The sequence below is a fragment of the Bombus impatiens genome, unplaced genomic scaffold (assembly GCF_000188095.3).
Source record: "Bombus impatiens unplaced genomic scaffold, BIMP_2.2 scf_0151, whole genome shotgun sequence".
Classification (NCBI taxonomy): Eukaryota; Metazoa; Arthropoda; class Insecta; order Hymenoptera; family Apidae; genus Bombus; species Bombus impatiens.
Window position 1 is genome coordinate 137870 of NT_176570.1, and position 27962 is coordinate 165831.

Here is a 27962-nt window from a genome sequence, read left to right on the forward strand (position 1 = left end):
TTCAATTCTTGCGTGTATTTTTAGCTTTCATAGGTAATCACAGTTGCCTGGATGTTTTCAGATAAGATTCTGAGGAACAGGAAGAGGAATGTTCGAGGTGCCATTTATTCCACATCTACGTGGCTTGGCAAATATTGAATCTGTGAGACAGCACGGCAGAAACACCAGGTTAGCTTCCTATCGAGAGTTTCGTGAGTTTCTCCTGAGCGACACTGGGTATCCATGAACTTGGGAATTTCGTATAAACCTTGCTGCCTTTGATACATCTTCTTCTCCATTTTCAATTAACTGATTAATTTCCAATTCCATCGACTATTCCATTCCTTTTTACCAATCTCCTTTGATCGAATATTGATCGTTCTTTCTCTACTTCCACTTTATTTTATCGTATATTTAAAATATCACGTATTGCGTTCAAATACTACATTTTCTTCTACAGGGTGTACAAAATGGTCCGAGCAGGACTTGTATCTATCAACGAGATCAAACAGATAAGAACAGTTCGTACAAATGTTTTATCGAAGAGTTACGAGTGTTCAAAGATTATTATTAATTTATTCATTGTTTCAGTTATAATAAACTTAAATAAAATTAAAAGGGAATTTCTTCCGTCTGCAAGAATGCAGACTTCCCATTCGTCGAACTCTATCGAATATTCCTGCAGTTGTTACATTCGTTTCGAATATATTCGCAAAGCCGAGTGGATTCTTCCGTTTCTATCGCATTTTCATAAACCAAGAACAACTTCCAGGGAAATCTTCGAACGCTTATACCTGCTCAATAAAACATTTCCAAACATAAGTTTATGGGAACTTTCCTACCTGCTTAACATCATTAACACGTGGTACAAGTTTCGTTCCGAGCTTCTCGGACACCTGCTATATTGCGCTTGTTATATATTCGTACGCTTATATTAAAATATACTTTATTACATATTAGAAATTTGTATTTTTCTAAACAGTATAATAAAATAATTTAGAAGATAGTAACGTTTAGGCAGAGAAATGTATGTATTGTACAAAGAACTGTATGTACTTTGAATAATTTTTACATTACAACATTACGTACATTATGAATTTTTGTATTTCCAAATTTTTCGTTTATACGCGTAGAAATCTGTCTGCAGCGTACGCGTTACACGGTAATGTTTCATTTCTAATTTAATTATCCCTTATCGATATTATTTCGATTGTAAATTGTCTGATCGACGTTTATATTTGCATCTTACACGAGCAAATTTAACTTTATATCAGCCCGATAATATTTTAATCTTCGATAGCTCGAGTATTCCGTGAGAATTTTAATTTTGCAAAATTGAAAAGTACGACTTTTGCGTTTGGCTCGGTGTTCTTTTTGTTTAGAAATCGTTTCGTAGAACGTTGGCGAATATCGTGGTACTTGCGCGTGTTTAATGGCTGGCCCGATTCACATAACTTTGTTTCTAACAATTTTAGTACCTCTATTGACTCGTGTGTGCGCGTAGTATGTTACTTTTATTGAGTAATTAAAAGCTGTATATTTAACATGGCAAACTTAGCAATTTATCTTCTACGGTATATGATACGAATAGAAGGGAAGAAAATATGATCCGAGCAAGCACGTCGTCTCCTTTCTATAAATTATGTCAAATGAAATAAATAGGTGGCAATTAAGTTGTAAAAAATGCCGATGGGAAAAGGAATTATTGGAATATCTTCTAAATATGCTGTAAAATAAATTATTCTACTTGCAATACCGGACATCTATTCTTGTAATCGAGTGGCAAATTTAAAAGAGTTAAGAGGCTCCAACAAAAATTGTTCATTCGTTCCGTGACCATAATTTCTTATAGAAAGCACTTGCAGAAAACTAACCCGAAGACGATCTATATGAAGAGTACCACGAATTAATTTTCCAGTTAGCATCATCGTCGTTCTTGCTGAATCACAGTGTGAAGGTCAAAAATGTTCTAATAATTCCTACACTACTTTCAATCTCTTCTTCGTTTACCTTTCTTCTTTTTGCTCTTTTTATTTCATTCATATTTTTAAAAAAGTCACGCAGCAATTCCCAACTATTCGATTTTCTCTCTAATATTCGTTAATCTTCTATTTACTTTTTCCAACCTAGCACACATCTTTCTAATTCCTACACTATTTTTCATTTAACCGGTTTCTTCTTTGCCCGATCGTATCTTCGAAATGATCTCAATAATTCCTACACTATTCTTCCTTTTATTACGAATTTAATCCGTCTTTGTCTCGCCTACTTCATATTTTCAAAACGATCACAGCGATTCCTAACTATCTAACCGCCTTTGCTGTCACTTTATCAACCATTAATCTCCATTTTCCCTGCCTAACTTCGTTCGCTTCTTCAAAAAACTCTTAATAATTCGCACAGTTACGACTTCTTCTTTCTATCTGTTTCTTCTTCTTTTTAGTTCGTTTCTATCTTCAAGGAAACATCGTGCAACACTACCTACACCTATTACTACTACTACCATTGCTTCCTTTCTATTGCGTCTGCAAAAAGATCTCGTGATAATTCCCATTCTATCTTTCGGCCTATTTCTTCTTTCTTCTTACTTCGTTCGCATCTTCCAAAATATCATCCGACTTGCTACGCTATTTTCCACTCTATTATCCAATCTGCCTTTCTCTCTATCTCGCTTCGCATCTTCTAGCCCAAACCAAGATCGAATCCTCTGCCACGTCCGACAGATCTAATTATCCAATTATGGAAGAAGCGCGACAGTGGTACACGTTGTCACGGCGATTTAGAACACATTAGACACGATGATAGCTGGTACGGTTTTCCGTCGTTTCGTCGGGACGAAAGGCCGCGGACACGAAAGTGACCTTCGCTCGAGCCGCCTCTAAGTGTCCAATCACGGTAATACTGTCCGGTCGGTTGACGTCACGGCCTCTAATTCCAGCAATTTCCCAATTGCCGATCAAAGTCGCCGGAATCGCAGATTGCATCTGCTCGGTGAGCACACGCCGTTACGAGGAAGAACCAGCAACTCGTGCGCAACAGGGAGGGAAAACGCTCTCGATGACCGGCATCGGGGACAACTTCCGTCACGGATCGACTTCCGCCACGGATCGACTTCCGCGAAAACAGAGACATCGACTATTCCGCGAATGGGTTTGGCGTGCCGCGTACATACGTACTCTGCCAAGGAATTCGTTACCGGGATTTTCGCCGACGTGTCTTCTATGAATTGTCTTCTTTGAAATGCAAAAATCCAAGGAATCTTTTTTCTACCGAGGAGAAATTGGTAGATTTGTAGGTTATATTCTTTTCTTCTTTTCTTTTTTACTTGGTACGTTACGTTAGGTATTTTTTCTTCACTTTTTTTTTTATCGAAGTGGATTAAAGAAGTGGGATTGGTCAGCATGATTTTTAAGTTACGAATTGTTTTTTTCTAAATTTTTATTTATTGGGAAGATCTAAAGAGTTTCTTCTTCATGGAGGATTGAAGAATTTCTTCTTTATGGAGGATTGAAGAATTGCGATTGGCAAGAATCATTTTTAAGTTACGAATAGTTTTTCTTTCTTTTTGTATCTATTGGGAAGGTTTGAAAAGTTTCTTATTTATTGTTTCTTTTTTTATTTATTGCGAAGGTTTGAAGAGTTTCTTCTGCATGGAGGATCGAGGAATTTCATCTTTATGGAGGATTGAAGAATTTCTTCTTTATGGAGGTTTGAAGAGTTTCTTCTGTATGGAAGTTTGAAGAATTTCTTCTTTATGGAGAATTGAAGAATTGGAATTGATGAGGATGATTTTTAAGTTACGAATGGTTTTTTCTTCTTTTTTCATTTATTGGGAAGGTTCGAAGAGTTTCTTCTTTATCAAGGATTAAAGAATTGGGATTGGTCAACATGATTTTTAAGTTACGAATTGTTTTTTTCTAAATTTTTATTTATTGGGAAGATCTAAAGAGTTTCTTCTTCATGGAGGATTGAAGAATTTCTTCTTTATGAATGATTGAAGAATTGCGATTGATGAGGATGATTTTTAAGTTACGAATGGTTTTTTCTTCTTTTTTCATTTATTGGGAAGGTTCGAAGAGTTTCTTCTTTATCAAGGATTGAAGAATTGGGATTGGTCAACATGATTTTTAAGTTACGAATTGTTTTTTTCTAAATTTTTATTTATTGGGAAGATCTAAGGAGTTTCTTCTTCATGGAGGATTGAAGAATTTCTTCTTTATGGAGAATTAAAGAATTGGGATTGATCAGGATGATTCTTAAGTTACGAATCGTTTACCCTTCTTTTTTTTGTTTATTCGGAAGGTTTGAAGAATTTCTTCTTTATCGAAGATTGAAGAATTGAGATTGATCAGGATGATTTTTAAGTTACGAATTGTCTTCTTTTTATTTATTGGGAAAGTTTGAAGAATTTCTTCTTTATGGAGGATTGAAGAGTTGGGATTGGTCAGAACGATCTGTAATATAGTTTCTTAGCGTAAGGAAGTTAAAGAAGATCGAGGAATCGCCATTTGTTCGTGTTTTTTTCTGATAATGAACAAGTTTCGTCTGAATCCTTCCTCACATTCTCTCCAAAATTTCTACTCTAATTACAGCATACACTGAATTGTTCATATCGCGGTAAGAATGATAACAAAATAGTAATGACAACAACAACAACAAACACAGGTATAAGAAAGAAAAAAAAACAAGTATACTGGAAGAAGAAGAACAACAAAACGAACAAGAAGATGAACCAAAAATAAAAGGAGAACAAGGACAAGAAGACTAAAGATAAGAAAGACAAGAGTAAGACGAAGAAATAAAAGGAAGGCGACTACACTTGGATAATCCCGTCGATATCTGCGGAGGAAAGGAGGATTCGATTGGAGCCGGCGAGATCCGCATTAACGTGGTGGCGGAAGCGGAGGAAACGCGGAGGACAAACGAGGACAGGCGCATTAACGAAAGTAGGCGCGGAAAGAAAGCTTCTAGAACAGAGTCGAAAGGAAGCCGTAACTTCGATGAAGCTGGAGCGAGCGAGCGCGAGGGAGAAAGAGTGAGAGAGAGAGAGAGGGAGGGGAGAAAGAAGAAAAAGGAAAGGACGAGGACAGGAAAAGCCGTGTCACGGTTGAGTGACGTCGAAATCGATGAAAACGAGGAAAAGAGAAATGGGAACAGAGCTGAAAGGACGTTGGGAGACGAAGAAGAAGGAGAAGAAGGCGAATCGAAGGGATGAGAAGGAACAGCCTTTCCGCTTTTCTGCTCGTTGCCAAATTGAGAATCGATGTTTCGCGCTCGATTCGACGGCCTGGAAGCTCCTGCTAGGCTTAAAAGGTACCAAACATTCACGTGTGCATCTACACGAGAAGCTATTGTTTCCAGATGATTCTAGTCTGGTACAGTGTCGGTCAGAGACTTTTAAATAGAAGCAGTGCGACACAGGAAGACTTTTGTGAATGGAAAATCGTGAAAGATCGCAATATCTTCTTTTGGTGTGATATTAGTATCAGAATTGTCGACGTGATTCTGATCTAGTGGAATTTATAGCCAGTTGAATTTTTGATGGGTAGGAAGACTTTTGGGGATTGGAAATCGTAGCGAGCCATAAGATATACTATAGGATTTTTTTTTTAGAATTCTTATCGAAAAACACATATCTGTATGAATATTTGACTTCGGATGTAGTAGATTAAATCAAATTTAATGTCCAATAAAGATACGAGGCTGAATGGATGTAAGACACGGAGTGGCGCGAAGATATGTCGTAAAACGAAGTGGCAAAAATTCCGATTCTCTCAAATAGCCATATCTTCCTCTCAAACCAAGCCAATTCTACAATTAATTAAACTTCCTGACGATTCTCGTGATTATTTCTCAATTCTCAAAATCTCGAATAATTCTCACGATTATTTCACGATTCTCGAAATCTCTAACACTTGGCGTAGAGCTACTTGATAATTTTCAAAGTCTTCGACGATTCCCATAATCGTCGCGCGATGCCTAACACCCCTAACGATTCTCATAAATAATCCATAGAATCCGTTTATCTTCTGCATTTATCTTCGCAAATTATACTATTCTTATACTGTATTATACGCACGATGCTCTTACTTCACCCCTTTTCACCCCCTTTGATCGCTGCAAAAATTGTATTCCCCGAGAATTTTAGTAAAGACATTTCAAAAAATAAGAAGAAATAAATAATTCTTCCAATTATTTCGTGATTCTAAAAATCTGTAACGTTTTGCGCGCTCATTTCACGATTCTCAAAATCACCGACAACTCTCTTAATCGTTGCACGAATTCTCCAAATTCCTAACGACCCTCGGACGATAAACCGTACAACAGGCCATTCTTCGTCTACTCTTCGTCACCTGTAGCAGGTGGATAGTATCTCTGAGTAGCGTCGTGTAATCGCAAAAGCCTCGTCCTTCGATAATCGAAAGTTGGAACGAAGCGAAAAGGCTTCGTTTGCGCGTAGCGGAGCCGCGAAATAGCGTCGCGTGGTCGAAACTCAGGATCCGAGCGATCAGTGCGGCATATTTGCAGCGAACAACGCCCGGAGGCTCATAATTAAATCGCGTTTCCAGGACAATAACGACGGCCGCGGCTCGACGAAGGGCGCTGGGGAAAAAAAGCCGGGCGGGGCGACTTCCTTTCGCCGGCGCTGAGGCTATTTCCGGTGTGCTCGCGAGTCGTCACACAAAACGAGCTAGACAAAAAACAGCTACCGTAAAAACGTCGAATTTATATTCGCTTGCTGCGAGTGAACGTTATTGTGTCGCTTCGATGGCTTTTTACATCGGGTTGGCTTGCCAACGAGATGAATTTCTTCGAGATATCTCGTTCGATTTCCGTTCCACGTTGTTGCTCGGTTCTCCCCTTTGTTTCACAAATTCCTTCTCTTTTTTTTTCTCTTTCGTTCGTCGATTTTTATGCGTATTTTTCTTTGATCGTCTGTGACAATAGGTTCTTGTATTCTGTAAATTTGATCGAAAGGATCGTTCGATGCCGATTTCTCAACACTTTCGCCGTTGCAAATTTTCTCGTCTTTCGTTCTCGGCAAGAAAAATCATTCTGAACGAAAGGGCAAATCGAACAATTTTACGTAATGGAACTATTTTATTTCTCCTCGCGATACTCTGTCTCGTCTTAAGTAGTTGATCGAATTTTTCAATTGCCATCTATTTTTTTATCTATTTACGCGACGATTAAATTACACGGTGATTAAGTAATTAACAGTTACAATCTATACAGGGTGGTTGGTAACTGGTGGTACAAGCGGAAAGGGGGTGATTCTACGCGAAAAAAGAAGTAGAAAATATAGAATAAAAAAATTTTTTTTTTAATTTTTCCATCGAGACAACGATCTACAGTGAGATCCATTATAACGTACCGCACGCGTACCGAGCGAAAATTCAAAGTCGATTTTCTCGAAAACAAAGCCTCGAACGAAAAATTATTATTCTATATTTTCGACTTCTTTTTTCGCGTAGAATCACCGCCTTTACGCTTGTACCACCGCAGTTACCAACCACCCTGTATACGATATTGTTTCTCTCTTCCTATCTGTGTTCTGAAAACCTTGTCGCAAAAACAGGACAGTCAAACCACTGTGCTGCTGTAACGTCGCCCAGAAGTCAGGAATCCGCCGACCTCAGGATATGCATATAACACCTGGTCACGCGATAGCAGTGAGAATAGACAGTAGCCGGATTCCCATCCGTGAGATATGTGAATCATAGTGAGGAGATAAAGATCCCAGTCCTTTAGTCACTAAGTCAGTCTGTATTTTGCTATTGAAGTGTAACTTCGCCTTGTGAATAAAGTATACGAACGGGCTATTGTTCATTCGCCTTTTTTTTTATGTTATATATATGTCGGAGATGAAAGGACACCGGAGCCTTCCCTCTGGAACTTCGGGCAAATCCGTAAAATTGTAATTAAAGATTACAGTTGTAATTAAACAATTTGCCGTCATTCTGCCCAATTGCACTTGTTTGCGATTTGTGATAATAAACTTGGGCTCAAGTAACCACCCTGTATATTTTTCATTTTTTCGTTATATTTATTTGTTTGTCATTATTATTTCTCTTTTAGTTACGATTAATTTTAGATAATTTTGAAACAATTACAATTACTACTGCAGGTTAATTTTTTATTAATTACGTATTTTAAAAGACGCAAAAAGTTTACCATCCTATTGTTTATACAATCTGGTTGGAAATATTTCATTGGTGATTTATTCAAATCTGCGCCGCATGTAATTTTTAGTAGACGACGAGTTGATATAATTTTTTGAAACAAGAAAAAAACTAACAGTATATATATTTATATATAAAAGAAAAACCTGCATTTTGCGCTGCAACCTGTCACTGTCTTTGGTTATTGGTTAGTTGTTACGTTCCAAGTCAATTCTCTCCCATCTCTTACCTAAACAAACGAAAACAAACGATTTATTAGATACTTGTCCGATAATATAATTATAACAATATTATTATTATTTCTTAGAAGCTATGACTCAGTACGTTTTGATTGTCAGAAATAATGCACAGAACGAGGCAATGATAGTATTGGGTTGGCAACTAAGTGATTGCGGATTTTGTCATCAGATGGTATTGACGATATCCGCAATCATTTAGTTGCCAATCCAATAGAATTTTATGGAACATGTTGAAAAGACAACACGCATTGACCGATAAAACTACACAGGAACCAGATCGAAAGTGTTTTGACACTAATTTTTAACGATAATTAAATACACGTGTCCCAATGAAAAAGACAATTGACGTAATCAAAACTAAGACAATTTAAAATAATAATTACTAACAATAATTGAGAAATTGATTGATCGAATAACATAAGAATTTACATCGAGTTACGTCAAGTTAACAAAAGAAATAACAATTTGAAATTAAATGTTCAACTATCAAAATTACAACCTAAGTTTCGAATTCATTATTACGTTCATTCTTGCGAATTTCTCACGAAATGATCTCGAGCTTGTCCACACGATCCGATAAATCCTCTTTGCTATACATTTTCATAAATCACGACGAAGACAAAGACCCGAAAACATTTTTTCTAATTTAATGAAAAATTCCATTTTTGTCACTGGACGTCGTTTACCGTTTCGACTGGTTGATTCGCCAAATATTTTTTCAGCGAGCAAATCGCGGTAGAACGAACGGTATCTGGCGAGGAGACGAGGATCAAAGAGCGCAGGCACATAATTATTTGAGCAAAACTCGGGATTAGCCGAGTGGAAAGGCTCCTTTTCGCGAAAGCGACCCTGCCCCTGCTTCTGCACACCTCCATCCCTTTCTCCGCCCTTTCTAATTAAAACCGTGGACGAACGCGTGGCTTTTCGAGGGAATTTCTCGGTGTACTAATTATTCAGCATTCTGTGGACACGTCTCGTGCGCACACAGACACGCGTCACGTGGATATCAATAACGTCGCCACCCTCGATTAGAGGGGTGATTTCATTTTTCACGGTCGACCAGATGAAACGTGGTGTTCGACCATGTTACGTAAGATAATAAAGTGAAATAGTAAAGAGAAATAATAAAGAGGCTGAGAGAGAGAGAGAGAGAGAAAAGAAAAAAGAAGAAACAATGTTGTTTGTTCGATGGGGTGGATGATTCAGGGGGTTGAAGTGGGATTTCGAGAACGAAGGTATCGTTTAATTGTTAAGGATCATTTCCAAGCTTATCCACTCTGCTGTTTTTCTATTTAATTTTTCCTTTTCCTCTGTCTAATTTCGTTAATCTTCGTTTCTCTTTTGAATTTTTAACGCAGCAAACTGTGAATCCTTGACCCAGAAAAAAGAAGCTGGACTTTTCATCAACATCGGCGAGATCGTCTTGCGAAACTATGATGAACGGTACGTCATAAGCACGAAAGCCATTATTTACTCGCACGGTGTAATTAATTTTTAATTTTTCTAGCTTTATTCCGGTAGGATATTCCGCCCACGAGTTTCTGCCATACACGAACTTTTATTAATGCTGAACTGTTCGATTCAAACAACGAGGCAGAACTCTGTTGTTTAAGAAGAACAAGAGAAAGGCGATCATCCCCGTCGAAGATATTCATCTCCGATACAATAATCGATTTTTCCTTTCATTTTTATCGCACATACGAGTCTGTAACATGTTTCGATTCTGAACGACTGGAACCAACGAGAACTACAACGCAATTCGACGCAATACGATCGAAAACACGTGGAAGCAAAAATAACTTCCCACGAGATCACGCGGTAAAACCACGGTGCAACACGTCATCGATGTAAAATACCGCGATCTTACGATAAACGACGTTCGATTTCCCTTCTTATCCCGTTATTTTGCTCCTATTTTCCCATTACCTGGGAATTTTTAATGCTCTCAACTCGAAGAACGATGCAAAATTTCGCACGCGAAATAAATCGAGAAACAACGCGAAAAGATTGATCGTTGTCTGCGTATAGGAATCTTCTATACCGGAGACTCTGAACCGCGGACAAGTGAAACTAAAATAGAATGCGAAGCTCTTAAACCAAGAAGGGCGAAAAACAATATCCACGGGGTTATCGTGGAAAACCACGGTGCAACACGTCATCGATAGAAAAGCCACCATTTATCCGCAATTTGATCGCACGCGTCCGCGTGTGTCGCAGTTAGCTCGAGAAGGTTTGTACGTGGCGACCCGGCCAACAATTAAACAAGCGACACCGAATTTATCGCGGTATCGATAACCTTCTACTCCTGACAAATCATAGCCGACGATCGTTCGAAAGAGATGGGGTTGGGCTGTATGGCGAGACGGTGAAATTTATTGGAAAGACCACGGTGACGCGAGGTCGAATCCAGGAGATTTCAATTCACCGCCAACGATATGATCGCGCCACATCGATCGAACAGAGAGACTTTTGTCCGATCGGTGGCAACGTTACATCAGCGACAATCGACGAACGCGAACCATCGTTACATCACTGTCGAATTTGATCGCGCGCCGCCTTTCAAATCCATTTCATGCATTATTTCCGATCTCTCTCGTTCAATACCGATCTCGCCTCTCTGAAGGCGTATGAAATTTCTTTATCGTTCGTTACTCGCGTCGGTCTCTTTCATTTTTGTCTTGGTCAATGGGATCGTCGCTTCATGCGTCATACAGAGTGTCCAATTTTCTAGGAATTTTGTGTCTAATTTTGTACGAGTGTCTATTGCTTTTTCATGCGATCTTTCCAGAGGCTTTGGAGATTTACAGCGATCTTTTGAGGGATTTCAGAGTTTTTACGGGATATTTCGTACGGACGAGCTTCGTCAATTTTATATTCTCTGACGATCTCTTCGATTTAGCGTCTGTATAAATTTCGTCTAATTTTTGCTACTTCTTTTATTCCCTGAAACTTTTGTTTCCTATTTTTCCAAAGGGACGAAACGAACGATTATCTGGCACGATGGAAATTCAAGAGGTGCAGTCTGGTCTTGCACTTTGATAGGATTAGCATCAGGGTTTCTGGAGTTCAGAAGGATCTTTGGAAAAATTCGAGAGCTTTTAGCGGACCGTCCGCACAGTTCGGCTGAAAATTTTCATTATTTCTAACTTGGCTGTGACGTTGAAACAACGTTCAAAATCCTGCAAAGTACACTTTGATTTTCAACTTTTAGATAGATAGACTTTTAATTCCCAAGTTACACGCTTTTGTACAACTACTTTTTCAAACTACGTTTTACTATTCCGATTTATTTCCTCGGCAATTTTAACGCTTTCGTTATTTCACTTAACCTAATTGGATGGTAAACGAATGTTTGGACAAAAAGAAAAAAGGACGATCATGCTTTTTTTCTCAATTAGTAAACAAGACTGCTGCCCGAAAATCGAGTCAACGTCGCGGAAAATTACTCGCTGGCAAGCGAGAAAACATGGTTTTCGGAAAATTTCCGAGGGAAAGGAAAGCTCTGTGCGTGGTGGCTCGCCCGAGAAAATTATCGTTGCGGTTTCCAGCCGGACTCGCATTAAGTCCGACAACATTCTACGACTTAACTTTCGTCACTCTGAGGGCAACTTAAATTCCCACTAAATACCCGGCTCTCATTGTCCCGGTTCTCCCTGTTTATTTCAACTGTGTCGCGCCGTTCTCCTGAATTTTCACTCCCTGAAATTCACGTGCTGCGAGATATCGAGAAAATTAATCGAAGCATATTTAGCAAAGTTTGTGACGCTGTGCATAATTTTAAGTATCTGCGAATTTTATCAATCTTCGACATATTGAGAAGGTCTGTTTAAAAAGGTAAAATGCCACTAAGAAAAAAGAAGAAAGAAAATCGTGGCAGAAAATTGCAACTATTTTTAATTTCACGTTAAAATGAAGACATGACATCTCTTCAGGATGGAATTAATCGCTTACCCAAAACAGATGTATCGAAGTTACAGAAAACAACGGCAGATATTGTACTTTGATCGAACAACTTGCTGATTTCTTAAATAAATTATCAGCTTCACTGACACATTTGCATTATTCGCCTGTACAGATAGTACACGCTATATTTACTCGTTTGTACAGTTAACGTGTATTCCATTTATTGTTCTTATTAAATATAAATCTATCGTCTTCCGGGACTTTTTCTTTCGCGGAAATTCTTTCGTCCACTACTGCTGTATTACATCATTTCCATACAATAATTTGACGAATTCCAAATTCGTTTGAATACACTCGCGCACACGTGCATGAAATAGAAAGAAAAAGAAAAAAGAAGAACACGAAGAGGGGGAAAAATAAAGAAAAGAGGGGAGACATGGCCATTATGAAGAAACGAGTGCAACGTCCATATTCGTCGAAACGACGCGTCCGCTCGTTATATTCCGCTGGTCGTTTAACGATGCCTGGGTCGTCGACGCGTTTAGAAACGAATCGATCAGACCTGCCCGGTCGTCGACCATTTTTCCTGTCTGCGTTCGATCCCCCGATCGTCCCAGATGTGAACGCGCCACGTTGAATAATAAATCGACGAACCAGTTGACAGGGAAAAGGAACGAGAGCAAACGGGAGAGCCGAAAGAGAAGCAACCGAGGGAGAAACAGAGAAGAAAAATGAAGTTTGAGCCTCGTTGAAGTGTCATCCGTGTTATCGTGCGAGGAAGATCACGTTTATCTGAACGAGTCAAAGGCGAACGTCGGATTACTTGATTTTTATATTACAAACGTACGTACTTGTTTTCGTTTGTATTTCTTTTTTCTTTTTTTGAAGTACACGTATTGAAAAATTGATAGATGACGACGTGTCGAATAAAAATAGGAATTACTGGTAAATATTAAGAAATAATTTAATATTTTCCTCTTTCTCGAGGAACGTTCACTCTACTTTTCGTAATTTTGATTTGTCTTGTTGTTTGTATCTCTTAGAATTGCCCATATTTAATTCTAAATAGACGGAGATTTCTGGTTACGTGATAGTTTAATATCTTCTTCTTCCAGGAAGATTCGCTCCAGTTTTTGTAATTTTTAATTTTCTTGTCGCTTGTGTCACTTGGAATGGCTTGTAGCTTAGTTTTACTGTAAATAAATAGCGACACGCGCCATTGATGATAATAATATGTCGAAGATTTCTGGTCAATTTTAATATTTAATTTTCTTCTTCATCTTCTTCTTCTTCCAAGAAGATTCATCGCAGACTTTGTAATTTTTGTTTTCCTTCATCCTACGATGATATCTCCTGGTACGATCTTCTCTGGTTTTTAAAATAATTTAAAATAAAGTAACTAAGTCTTGTGTAGTTTTCAAAATAATTTCAGTCGGTAACGCGAGGAAGAGAATCATGGAACGACCGTGTAAAAGTTACTCTCTTCAAACAAGAAATAATTGACTTTTGTACTTCTTAAAACAATTATAACGATATATATATATTAATATTCAATTATAATTTCCAGCAACTGCGTAACTCAATCATTTTTCTCTTCTTTTCCTATATTATCTTCCTGAAAATGAATAAACTTACCGAAGACTATCATTCGTTTCTTCAGAATTAAACGTTAATCGCGTATTAGATTATTCAACGAACTTAGAAATTAATAAAAGGTAGAGTTATTTCGTTCTATTAATTTTAACTTCCAAAGTTAAACATTCGTTTAACACGCGTCAAAAATTGTTCAATCTCAGAGAAATGAATTAATAAATTCCTATCTATCTTCCAACGGTTAATTATCAATGGCAATAATTCGGTAATTCTTCCAATTTGGGGAACAATCCGACCGCGAGAAATACGTATCTCCGTTTAATTACAGGATCCCTAATAAAGGCTATCAATTTGGAAGCTGTTTGTCAGCGATAAGGTTATCAGCATTATGCCGAAACCGGTGTATTTGGTCGTGCAGTGATTAGAACACATACGTAATGAGCATCGTGCGCCATTTGCTGCATGTTTCCATTAAAAGAGTCGAACCCGCTGTGTATCATCTAGGAAATACAATTGATTAAAATAACGACGATTCAAATGATATTTTTATTCCGTAGATCGTACATGATCTATACGTGTTTCTGGAATTTATCAATGCTGAAGTTTCTACTTTATATGAATACCTCTTTATACTTTTTAAATCGTCCACTTGAGATCGAATAAAAATGTCCAACGTCTTTCTATTATTATGACTATGGTATTCAAACTTCTTTTAAAGTCTTCATTGTTGCAGTAACTTTGTGTATATGTAGCAGTTTTATCATCGTCTAAGCAAAGTTTTCTCACACAGTCAACCAACGTAACTTCAAAGTTCCATATACAATACGAACACACACTATTGTCATAGACTTATTTGCGAACCGATCTCCTAATCCATAAAATTAAACGAAACCTTCTTTTTTCTCCAAAATGTACTACATTGTGTAAATTACGAGTTTAACAAGCTACCGCGCTATATTTATTATTTTAAACGATAAACCTTGGCGTTCAACTAATATCGTTTAATTTAATAATCGCTACAAACTCTGTCGTCATAACTTAATTTGACCTTTTATGCTTTACGTAATAAGCGTCATTAATAATGATAATGTCTACCGTGCAGAAGGTGAATATTAACGAGCAGAAGATTAAATGAAACTACAGACTCTAGCATTAAGTATTATAAGCCGCCAACAAACATCCTCGCTCAAAAATCTTACCACAGCCACATTATGTTTTGTTCGACATTGGAAGAAGTTGCGGGCGAATTATACATTCTAACAATTCGTTTAACTTCGTATTTTAAACGACGAAGGAAGCGCGTATGCGACGTGTCAATAGTTTTATGAAAAAATACATAAAACTTAGAATTAGACCAAATATCAAAATTTTATTAACCTTTTCAATCCGGGAAACTTTGGCAAGAACAAAAATGTTCGAAAATAATATTTTCCCATCAATATTCATTAATTTGAGATAATTTAGGATCCACCGATCAGCGTCGGCAGTGTCCCAATGTCGGCACGAGATCCAGTTCCCGCCTTTCGCTGATAAATAACAAAAATAAATAACTACGCAAATAAACTTTCCCCGGGCTCAGTGAAAATATATAAAACGTATATATACGTCGCCCGGAATCTATCGAAATACACAGACGTATATATACGTCGCCTGAATTCTACCGGGATATACAAGACGCATATATACGTCGCACGGATTCCATTGAAATACACAGAACGTATATATACGTCGCCTAAATTCTACCGGAATATACAAGACGCATATATACGTCGCACGGATTCCATTGAAATACACAGAACGTATATATACGTCGCCTGAATTCTATCGGAATACACAAGACGCATATATACGTCGCACAGATTCTATCGAAATACAGAGAACGTATATATACGTCACCTGAATTCTACCGGAATATACAAGACGTATATATACGTCGTCCGGATTCGAAGAGTTAGAAATAGAGGACGTTTTAAAATTTGTGTACCGAAGTGTACATCGTCTAGTTTCGTTAAATATAGCGTCCTATAGTTCATATTATTACTACATTATCATAGTCATAATAATGCTGTTTATATATACGTCGCCTTATATACGTCGCCTGAATTCTATCGGAATATATAAGACGCATATATACGTCGCACGGATTCCATTGAAATACACAGAACGTATATATACGTCGCCTGAATTCTATCGGAATATATAAGACGCATATATACGTCGCACGGATTCCATTGAAATACACAGAACGTATATATACGTCGCCTGAATTCTATCGGAATATATAAGACGCATATATACGTCGCACGGATTCCATTGAAATACACAGAACGTATATATACGTCGCCTGAATTCTATCGGAATACACAAGACGCATATATACGTCGCACAGATTCTATCGAAATACAGAGAACGTATATATACGTCACCTGAATTCTACCGGAATATACAAGACGTATATATACGTCGTCCGGATTCGAAGAGTTAGAAATAGAGGACGTTTTAAAATTTGTGTACCGAAGTGTACATCGTCTAGTTTCGTTAAATATAGCGTCCTATAGTTCATATTATTACTACATTATCATAGTCATAATAATGCTGTTAATTATTATATACGCCCTAATTTCATATAGTCATATTTCTCCACTTGCAACGTTCCCTATTTCACACACACCAAAAAATTTTCGTCAAAAAATTTCATTCGATATGAATAACTACTCTAGAATTCCTGTGACGACGACTCATTTGTCAGGTTCTAGAAAGACGGATGAAATTGGCTAGGAAATGAAACACAAAGGTAGTTGGACAGGGAGGGAGAAAGGGGATGGAAGGGGTTGGACGGCGCATTTAGAAAGCAAGTACTGTTACAGCGGTTACGGGGCCAATTCGAGCTGCAACTCGCAACAAAGTTTCGAAGTTCAAGGGTCAACTCGATTTGCCGCGGCTGCAACGAGAACCGAAGTAAGTAGGTTCTCTTAAGCGCGGCTATAAATCGCGCAATGGGACCGTCTTTTGTTCACCATAGGGTGGAACCATGAGAAATAAGGAGGAAGGAAAAAAGGAAAGAAAAAAAAATCTTGCTCCTGAAGGGACGTCTTTGACGTACGATCGAACGTACCCATTCTGAGTACGCCAAATCTTTGTTCAATTTTAGTATAAAAATTAACGGTTTAACTGTGGCTACAAAAAGTATTGGCGTGCACCCTTGTTTTTCAAGGAAGCGTTCTTTCTATCACGTTCCACATATCTCATTTTCTCGGTATTAAATTTTTGCAACTATACGAGAATACTATTAAACGATACGAAATTTGATATATTTAGGCCAAATCGATTAGTATGTAAATGCCATAATAAATACAACGGTGTGGCAATACTTTCTGTAACTACCGTATGTGGGATTTTAGGATTTTGAAATCAGGGATTTATACGTACAATGAGAATACGATGTTCGATTATGTTATGGTTGCAATAGTAATAGAAGAGACCACAATAATCATATCTGCTAATCTATATATGTATATAAAAGGTAAAAATAGCTGACTCATTTACGTTTTAATACTCGTTGATATAACCATATATATTTGATGTGGATGTAACGATTCTCAAATGTGTATGTAAGCATGTAAGTCCTAACCGGGGTTTACAGAACTATTCGAGTACTTGTATCGACGTACGAAAGCCATTTACGTGTAAATGTTCAGTATTACACGTATTACAAAAAACTGTTCGAAACTTGTCATATACGTACGTAATAATGGTGTCTAATTGTGCCAATGAAGTTGCAAAATGTTTCCTATAATACACATAATGTACCCCTCAAAGCTTCCAGCACGAAGTGTTCAAATACTTTCACGAGTCGCCGAATCTTCCAAATTGTTTGTAAAATTTCAATATAGCGCTCAATGAAATACCAAGATGTTTCCTTCTTACGACACAGACTATATACATACCTATACACATAGCTGAAAATTTTCCAAAGTGTGCAAACAATTTCATGGGTGGCTGTACGATTGTTCAAATTATCTGTCAACGTTAAATGTAAATTTTTACAACGACAATAATAATTTGCGTCGTTTAGATGTTTAGAATCGCGGAACTGGGGGACAACCGCGAACTACACATCCTCGCGCCATTTTGTGCGCGCGCCTCGACAAAATGGAATCGATAATTCCCGCGGCGGTCAGGAAACAATTTCTGAAACGCGGTCGCAATTTTTCGTCGGCGAAACAACATTTCTAGGTAGCAGGCTAATGCTCCAAACTACCGGCCATTAACGAGTTAATGCGAATAATTTTTCAAACAAGTTGCAAAGCCTTTCGGAGGCTCGTTTCCATCGAGAAAGGAGAGAGGCTAAAGGCGCGTACATACGCGCGGACGATTGTTCCGCGTTTCAAACGCGGAACGCCGATTTTTTTTACGGAAACTCGAAACGTGTGAATTCGATTGTTTGCGGAGAAAACGTTAAACGCGCGTTTGAAACCGCAACCGGCAGTGTTGCAAAGGTTTTGTCGGCAACAATCTCGGTAGAAATTTGGTTGGATCGATCGTTTCCGCGGTTTCTTGAACGTTGCACGGGAGATTGGGTCGCTTTGAATCTGAAACAGATTCAACAATTTTTCTTTTTTCTTTTTTTCTTCACTTCCACGTAACAATCCACAGGTCCACTGACATTCTCGACAATCGTTCGTTAATACGAGGAATCGGCGAGAAAATGCATCATCGTCTCGACATAGCTATCCACTTTTTGGGAATCGAACATTTAAAAGTGATCCTAAAATTGTTGCAGTTGTTGCAAACGTTGCTTCAAAGTATCGTATATTTAGTTTAGGAAATAATTTGCAAGAACTGTACGTATAAGACGATGCAGGTTTCTCCTTATTTTAACAACGACGATATACAGTCTGCTTGTAACGAATTGCCGCAGACGTCGTTTTGCGAATTATTCAGCCGTAACATTGTTAGCCTTAAATTGCGATAATTCGAAGGTTTTCATTGAAAAGGCGTAAATACGCGACAGACGGTGCTTCGTCATCAGCGGCATTCTCGATTCTCATCGCTATTTTAAAGCAATGCAACTTTGACAGTCTTTTAGCTATTTAAACGCGAAATTTCGTATGATACGTGTTAACATATGAATAGAGCTAGATGACTTTTACAAGCGTCGTTTTATATGGCTTGTATACGTAAAGGCGTATCACTTTCTGCACGAACCTCCTAATTAACCGGTGCGCAGATTTTTATGGAATTACACAAAATGTAAAGCTACGAAAATGGACAGAACGTACGTGATGTGCAAAAACATAGAAAATATTCAAACAACAGTGCTATTTGTCATATCTAATATTGGATTGGATATTGATAAAATCCGCAATCACTTAGTTGTCAACCTAATAGGTCCTACACCCTACTCCTTTAATCGTATCCATGAAAATATGAATTTTCAAATCAATCTGCAGTCTAGTAATCGCAAATATATTTATAATTATCAGGCAATATTATTCGTTATTAATATAATTATATTCAAAATTAATATTGGAGATGCGACTCTGTTTTTCCTAAAATTCGTTTCCTCCAAGCTTGTTTTACACGCTTCCTTTGCACTGTTTACTATTTCTACGCTATGTTTCTACCTTCTTTCATTGCATTACCTTTCCTCCATTTTCTCTCGTTTCGTTTTCACCGTCATCTATCATTACCCGCATCTCCCGTTGTCTCGAGCTGCTTCCTTCGACTGTCCTAGCTCTTTCTTCTTTTTAAAGAAGACATGCAACTTTGTTTCATTTTTATTTTCTTCCAACTCGTGTAGCTTTTTATCATCGCACGTACCGCGCGACTTTTTGATCTTTTTTTCTTTTTTAAATTTCTTCCTTCCCTTTCTGTAATTCTTGCCGAGAAGCAAAATTCTCCTTAGGAAAGGAACATCGATTATTTCTCAACAGTTTTGTCCATTTCGATCAGATATTGCTTCATCCATTTTCTACGCTCTTTCTACGCTATCTTCGCCCCTTTTACAACCCTCCGCTGTCCTTTATCCCTTTTATCAACTACAATGCTATCTTACCCCCGTTCTCACATCCTCTTATCTTCTTTCGCCCCTGTTTCTCTCTTTCACCCCTTTCCATCCTCTCTCATCTTCCAACCTCTTGAACTTTCCTAATGGATTACTGATCGCTGGAGGATAACAGGAAATTCACCGACGAATTCGTGAATTTCTCTCCGGTTAAATCGAACTGTAGAACGTCTCCTTTATCATATCCTTTTCGCTCCATCTCGTCCGCACTATCAAATTTTCTTCTCTGTTTAATCTGGCTTTTTAATAAGATTCTCCCTTGAGTTTTCGTTTCCCTGCATTGTGCTTCTTCTATGTCTTCTTAAGGAACAACGAAACGAACGAAGAGATACGCGACTGTAAATGATTCTCAAAGGTAAATATTTTGTAAATAATAATTATTACATTCGTAGGTCAAATTTAGCTTTATGGGTCACTGTTAAGTTTACAATCATAGATTATTAATTAGAGATCAAATTTATTGGTATAGATTATTTATCGAAAGGGGTTAAAATTGTCTCGTTATAGATCGTAGATAAATCGTAGTAGGAACAATGGAGAAATATTTGTGAAACCTCTTTGAGTTTCTGCGAGGGGAAATTTCAAATTTCCTCGGACATTTTCTGTCAAACGATCGGGCACGATTTTAATCAAATTTCCACTGAGAAGTCTATCGATATTTTCAAACAAGTTGGCTACATGTCTCCGTTTTACAAATTGCACGCAGGGAAAAGATGGCTGGAAAACAATTTACAAATTGCAATTTCAATTAAAATTTCGCTGTCGTGTATACAGCGTCGCGCAGATTGAACGCGCGGTTCCTTTTTTACAAACTACAAGGGCCAAACAAAATTCTACGAACGTACTATTCGCGAAGAAAATGAATTTTTCGAACAATTCGAAATAGCAAAAATGCAACATCGCAAAGCCAACTCTGCTCTTCTCCTCAACTTCTTCTCGTTCCTGTATCTCTTCTTTTTCTCGATCGTTTTATTCGCGAGAAGCATGGAATACATGCAGAGGTAATAGCAAGACCAAATACTTAAAAACTATGTGAAATTTACCAACGTCTATCGAAACGTAACATTCATTTAGGACAGAAGAATTAAAAATTAGAAGGACAGAAGGATTAAAAAAATAACGCACGACAATCTCTTCTTCTCGTATCTGCAGAAATATCTTCAACAATTTATAGACGACAATTCAATTCGCTCGATGGATATCGTCATTTCCTTTCTTTTTAACAATCGGTAAATTATCTTCTCAGAATAATCCATGGCAAGCACCGAGCGCGATACGTAAGACGACACGGTACGCTTCTCGACTCCGTACGCTTCGACGTGCAATTATATCGTAGCGATATTCGATGCACTTATCGGAATCGTTCGAGTTAACCCCGTTGAAACGCCATTGAGAGCCGGTAACTTCGCCCTCCGGATGCAAACTTATCGCGAACGTAAACCCCCTTTGCTATTATCCCTCGAAACATTAAGCCGATATCGAAGGGATTAGCCGTGACGTGTTCTTCGGAGGCAATGGCCGGTTGAAACTTTCATCCGTCAGACAGCTCTCCGTAGTTGTAGATTGATCTGAGGTTCGAGAGTGATCGATTTCTTTTCTCTTTGCTCTTTTATAGTTCGTTACGAAGTTGCGAAAAGTAACTACTAGCCCATTCTCTTTTCGACTGGTTGGTCGATCGGCGTTGCGGTTTCTCGAATCCAAAAATTTGTAAATTTTTGAACATTTTGAAGATTCCGAATTTTCAAGCCCAGAGCGTTCGTATTTCTCGAATATCCAAACTGTTAAGAATTCAAGATTTTCGTACCTTTCCCACACGCTCCAAATGAAATATCGAATATAACGAATTTGGCGTATTTTCTAAAGTTGGAATATTCGAATTTATTTCAAGATCTAAGTCTCGATATTTGGAAATATTTTATTATTAAGTCTAGAAATCGATCGTTTTCCAAACGTTGGAATTATCAAACTCAGAACGTAGAATCTTCCTCCTTTGCTAAAAATAATCCCAAAGGCTTAACAAACCGTAGCACGTACGATGCTATAGAGATTAAAAAAAGTGGTAGCAAAAATAACGAAGATTAAGACAAAAATACTGCAAGTATCGTACGTAGAGGCATGAAATATATCGATAGACGCAGATCGGGCTGACGGATATTTTCTGCCGTTCCACTTCTGTCAAAGTTCGTCAGAGAAGCACGTGCGCGATATTCCATTTATCGAGAACCTGTTCGATTTCATTTATTTCTTTGCCGACCTGGTCATTAATGGGACAACTTCGACGCCCCCGTAAATTTCTACGACGCCTACGAGAAAAGGCGGTGGAATGACGCCCCGTTGGGAATGACTCGCGTTTCGTACCGATCTCCATGTCGAAACTCTTTCTAATTATCGTGTCTCTCTTTTTCCTAACTTGCCACTTGCTACTGCCGCTAAATATTAAACTTGTTATCTTTTCGATCGATACGATTGCTGATATTGTTTCAGATGAACATACGACATGGAACAGTACATTTTTAGTTTGTCGATATTCAAAGAATATCCTGTCGTGTTAACTGAAAATCGAAAGGTAGTTAAGTAAAAAGAAAGGACGTATCAGCAACTTTCGATTAAATCGAGTCGTTGTTGCTAGGTAGCGTAAAAATATTTGGTTGGCAACTAAGTGATTACGGGTTTTGTCGTTACCACCTAATGACAAATTCCGCAATCACTTAGTTGCCAACCCAATAATTTTTCTACATGTACATCAAATAAGAAAATCCTTTCTGCATTGAAATTCATCGTAATAGTTTGAAAGATGTAACGGCTGTCTTTCTTTTTTTAGTCTGACCAGATACGTGAAATCGATACCTGGTTATTAAATATTAAAAGTCAATTTTCTCGAAACCACCTTCTCCTGGCAGATACGTCTGTGTGAATTAACAGGACAATATCGTGAGATATAAATAAATGGGAGATACAATTTATCTTATTGGAAATATAAATTTTACCTTTTTTTTTCCCAACTGATATTATATATTGCTTTCTGTGTTTCTTTCTCTGTCCTATGCTGAATATTAAATTATTCGTTCGACAAGCTTCGCAAGTGGTAATTTTACTTTGATTTCGTTTTTACAGTGCTCTGATCAAACAACGTGTTCCGTGAAATAAGATCTAAAATGCAAAACAGCTTCCTCGCGCGTGAATCTCAAACTATCTATTTCAGAATGCTTCTGAATATCCTAACCACTGTTCCACAAACTTGTCATCGTATCAAGATAAACTTGCAACTAGTAATAGGGGGTTACGGTAATCGATATCTCGAATATCGATACTTCTCAATTCTAACAGCGATATTTTGTATCGGTGTGACGATATATCGCGGTATCGATAGCCGGCTCATAAATGTCGAAATGGACCGATCAAATAACTCACTTCTGAGCAAACTAGCGACAAAAACATTGCCCGGTATCTCGTTACACCACCGCGCAATCGTCTCATTTCCGAATCATCGATTTTCTAACGTGTTCTCGGAAGCATGATTCTCAATGACTTTTTTTTCATAAATATTAACCCACGGACAGCAGTAGTTTCCGAGATATTCGTTAAAAAAGAAAAAGAAAAAAAAAAATAAAACTGCCACTGCTCCATTTGCGATACACATCACGTGTATCGATACTCCGAGTATCAATAGCGGTATCGATAGCAAATATCGATACGATACGATACCATTTCTAGTCACAGCTGTAAATTTTTCATTGTAGAAAAATACCAAGCAATCATTTTCAGTTAACTGTACGTACCGGATTTCGAGAAGCTTTTAAATATCAACCTCTTTGAGTCAAAATTGCCACGTAATTTTTGAATTATTTAACAAATGATTCAGGAGATTGAAGACAGTGTGTAACATTTAGCGAGTGGAATATTTGATAATAATAATAATACAAATCTATGTTGTGTGTTATATCTATATATATTATAAATAATAAAATATAGAAAGACGTTGGTCATTTTCTTCCTGGTAAAATCAACTTTACTCGCATTATCGCTGATATTATTTTATATTTTGTATTATTTACTTTCAGCATCACTTGCTACATCCGACAAACACAGGCGCACAAATTTCTGCGCTATACTCAACGGACCGATCTTTTCCATCTTTTCACTGTTTTCTTCTCATTACCAGACAAAAGGTTCTCAAAGAGTTTCGAAAATATCGGTAACGATTTCTCGTTATTCAAGCGTCCAATGTAAAAACACATTCGTAATTCTTTGAATTTAACTTTGTTTCTAGCATCCATTGCTTTTTTTTCTTTACTGTTTTATTTGACATTTTTCATATCCTTGAAAAGTATGTAAGACACGAATTAACGTGTCAAAGTAACGCTGTACCGCTGTAAAGGGCACGATTAAAGGATTCTATCAAAATGTAAGAGAAATCTAAAAACTTCAAAAGAATCCTTAGACGCAACATCGTTAGAGAACAAGGTAACCATCGTAAAAATTCTTTATACAACGTGCTCTGAAATAACGATTTCTTTATTAAGGAAGCCATAAACCCTTCCCCGGGAGAAGATACAACGGTTAAGATGAAACGGGAAACGGAAACCGCGCGACGGAGCAGCGACGAAGATAACGAAGCCGTTCGAGCCAGGTACCACGTAACAGCCACTTTCAAGCAAATGCATTTAAGGGAATAAATGGATGGTCAGCGTGATGAGGCGCGTTAAGTGCCGCTCGCCAGGCGTAGCACACGTGTCAAAAGCAAACTACGAGTACGGCTCGTATATCGAAAAAATTACGGACCCAAAGGAATATCATGGGGTATCCTTGGCAAGTCGAAATATCGAAAGATCGCATATTTTTCTTTTTTTCTTTTAATTTGTATTTTTAAAATAGAATGGACGAAACTTTCTGCAGGCAGAAGAACTGGCAAAAAAGAAAAGAAACAAAAAACAAGAGTAGATTCTCTTTATTAATATTGAATATGCTTTTGAATTTGAAATTTCCAATAACAACGTAGAGAAATTTCTTGGAGGATTTGTCAGTAGAGATCTTTTCTTTCCTTTTTTCAGAAATTCGTTTGCACTTTTGAGAGAAAACGGGCAAATTCTCAATAAAATTCTGACTAATTCAAAAACTTCCGCCGGCGTTTTGCGATTGTTTCCTGGCACATGTTTCGTCACGAATGATGTACTTTTTACTTCTAAGGAATCATCGAGTCTCTGCTTGTATTTTCCACAGTTCTCGAAGCTGTACTACAGCGTTTTGTTGATCGAGATATTTGGAACATTTTTGCCGCTCATTTCCTCCTTGAAATTTCATTAGAAATACAAAATTATGTTCCTGCGTTCTATGGCACAACGGTATACGGTAAAAACGCGACGAAAATAAATTACTTGCTACTTTAAGAAAGAAGAGAAGCTACCTCGAATTTATTGTAACGACCAACGACAACAACCAAGAAACAAAAATTGGCGGAGAAAAAGAGATTAAATCAAATAGCAATTCTGCGTATATCGTCAGAGAGAATATGGCACGGGGTAGAAGCTTGGGTACAGTGTACGTGCACAATGTAATAGATGGGCACACGAAAGTTGTACCGGCTGGGCAACGCAAGAACTTAATCATTTTCGATGTTATCGTGGTTAATTTAGATTAGGTGTAATATCGCACAGCGTATACGTATTTTACCCACGTCATTGGGCAAAAAAAAAAGAAAAAATAAAGAGAAATAAAAGAACAGAAAGAGAAAAATAGAAGAAGCTTTCGTTTTACTGTTACTAAAATAGAACGTTTTATTTCCTCTGCTTGTTGCACATTATGGAACCGTCGAATAAATACAATTTGGTTCGCACAATTTGCTTTGCTAATTAGAAAGTTGTGTAAACTTCCACAGTTAAGTAGGTTTCGTACAGGTTCGCTCTACGTAGAAATTACCGGACGACGAAAAGTTTGTCGATGAAAAGCAGATGATATGTTTCTTAATTTTGAGGAAAAATCCGTTGGAATTTGTGGACGACCAAAGGTTTGACGAAAGAAATGAAATAGTAAAAAAAAAATGGGAAACGAATAATATTGCGTTTAATTTGCAATTGCGAAAGGAAACGAATGAAAATTTCTGGGAATGGAAATGAAAAATGTCGGCGAAAGGGAGAAATTTTGTTGCTTTAGAAAGAATGCAATCCTTTCTCCTTAATCCTTTCGCAACGACCAAGCTGGCTAAAAAATGTGCAGCGGAGCACTGTGTGCGATTCCTTCCCACGAATGAGACATTAACTTGCAATTCCGTGGGTTATCTAAATTGTTTTACAACGCGGCATTCCACCGTTTTATTTAGTAAACTTCCTCCTTAACGGATAACGCACACGTGTGCTGTGTGTTTTTGTTAGAACGACAATTATCTGTTCACTTAATTGAGTAACTTCAACGAATAAGCCAGATATTCCTATATTTTTACATAAACGATAAAAACTAATTAAAAAGTAGATAAAACGTAACTAGAAAAGGAACGTTATAAACGAAGAGGAATTTACACAGCGTAGAGAATGAAAACGATTGGACTTTCTATTATCAGGAAGACTTCGTACAATTTTTCAAATGAACAATTATTAATTAGTAAAAATGTATAATTTACTAAAAATATATAGTCACGATTGTATAGAATATAAGAATCGATAATAGAAAAATTCTGATCCTATTAATCAATATATACCGTGTACATATGTTTTTAACATTTAAGAACGGAAATACTGTTGCTCAACGGGCGTAAACAACTACATACGTTGATTCGTGGGATCGAGACGATACAGAGGAAGGAGAAATAAGATGAAAGAGCCAATGCATCAGTGGGAGCACGCGTGTACCGTTATATCGTTCGAAAAGGTAAGGAAACGTGCGCCGTAAACGTGTACAAGAATGCCCACGCGTGCCTCTATTCCGGTACACGTGTCGTTCACCATGCATCCAGAAGTTCAACGCACCACAAGAATAATTAGAGCTGAAAGTATCCCTTGAGCGATGAATTTTTCTTTGAATAAATCCATCTAAAATATCAATTTCATCATTCTTGTATGATATTGTACGTGTCGCACCTACGAATAATGTGAATAATTTAGATATAAGATTTTTTTTAAAAAAGCAAAATATTTAGCAAATCTCTTCCTCTTCTTCTTCGTCTTGCGTTCTTTAACACGTCGTATCGACAATACGGTGATTAACGATGATTTTACTCGTATCTGGTCTCGCAAGTCTGTCGATTTGATAAATTTCCCGAGATTTTCTCCACCTTCTTCCAAATCGAATATTCGCTCGTGTTCTTCGATGATTCTAAATCCGTCTTCATCTAATCTTGTACATTTTAGAATTATACTGCTGTTCGTAGATGCACTGATACTTGTGTTGCCGTATACGTTCGTGTACATGTACACGTTTCCTTTTACCTACCTTACGAATTATCTTCATGATAATTTCATCGATACCGTTTGTTAATAAATATACGTTTTAACATCGTCGAAAAATAATATGGAGATCGTAGAGCAACGTGATAAATCCACGAGAAAGAAAGTAAATTTAGAAAAGAACGCAAAGTAATGTAATTAGGCGAAATCCGTAAATACGCGAGTCTGCTGATATTTCTGGATGAGTGTGTGCTGCACTGTAAGTGGTAGGTGGCAGAGTTTACATCACGGAACAGCTTTTCTTCGTAATAGAAATTTGTGCGTTGGTCCTGTGTGTGCAATTAGTATGTAGTCTGAATAGCTCGATCTCTGCTATTTTATGTTGGTTCGGCAAGGGAGACTGGGATATCGCTCTGTTATTTCGTGTGGTTCCTCTGTCCACTTTTCGCGTAATTAGAAAGCAGCGGATTTGATCTTCCTTTTAATCAGAAATCTAACCAAAGACGGTTTTAACGAAGAATAGTTAGAAACGCAGGATATAAGAAACGATATTTCTGTCATATTATTAGATGCTTCAATTGTAATAAATATTACTATTACTAAAGGGGAGGAGGGTAAGGTT

General features: G+C 37.5%; 1 protein-coding gene and 1 long non-coding RNA gene across 2 annotated transcripts in view; one reads left to right on the forward strand and one right to left on the reverse strand.

Annotated features, from left to right (window-relative positions):
- Positions 1 to 27962, reverse strand: part of LOC100744244 (syndecan) — a 236411-nt gene that overhangs the window by 132937 nt on the left and 75512 nt on the right. The gene's annotated exons all lie outside the window — the stretch shown is intronic.
- Positions 3125 to 25079, forward strand: LOC117151341. The gene is made up of 4 exons (XR_004461186.1): positions 3125 to 3270; positions 12962 to 13147; positions 24026 to 24428; positions 24513 to 25079. It is a non-coding gene; the product is annotated as an uncharacterized LOC117151341 (long non-coding RNA).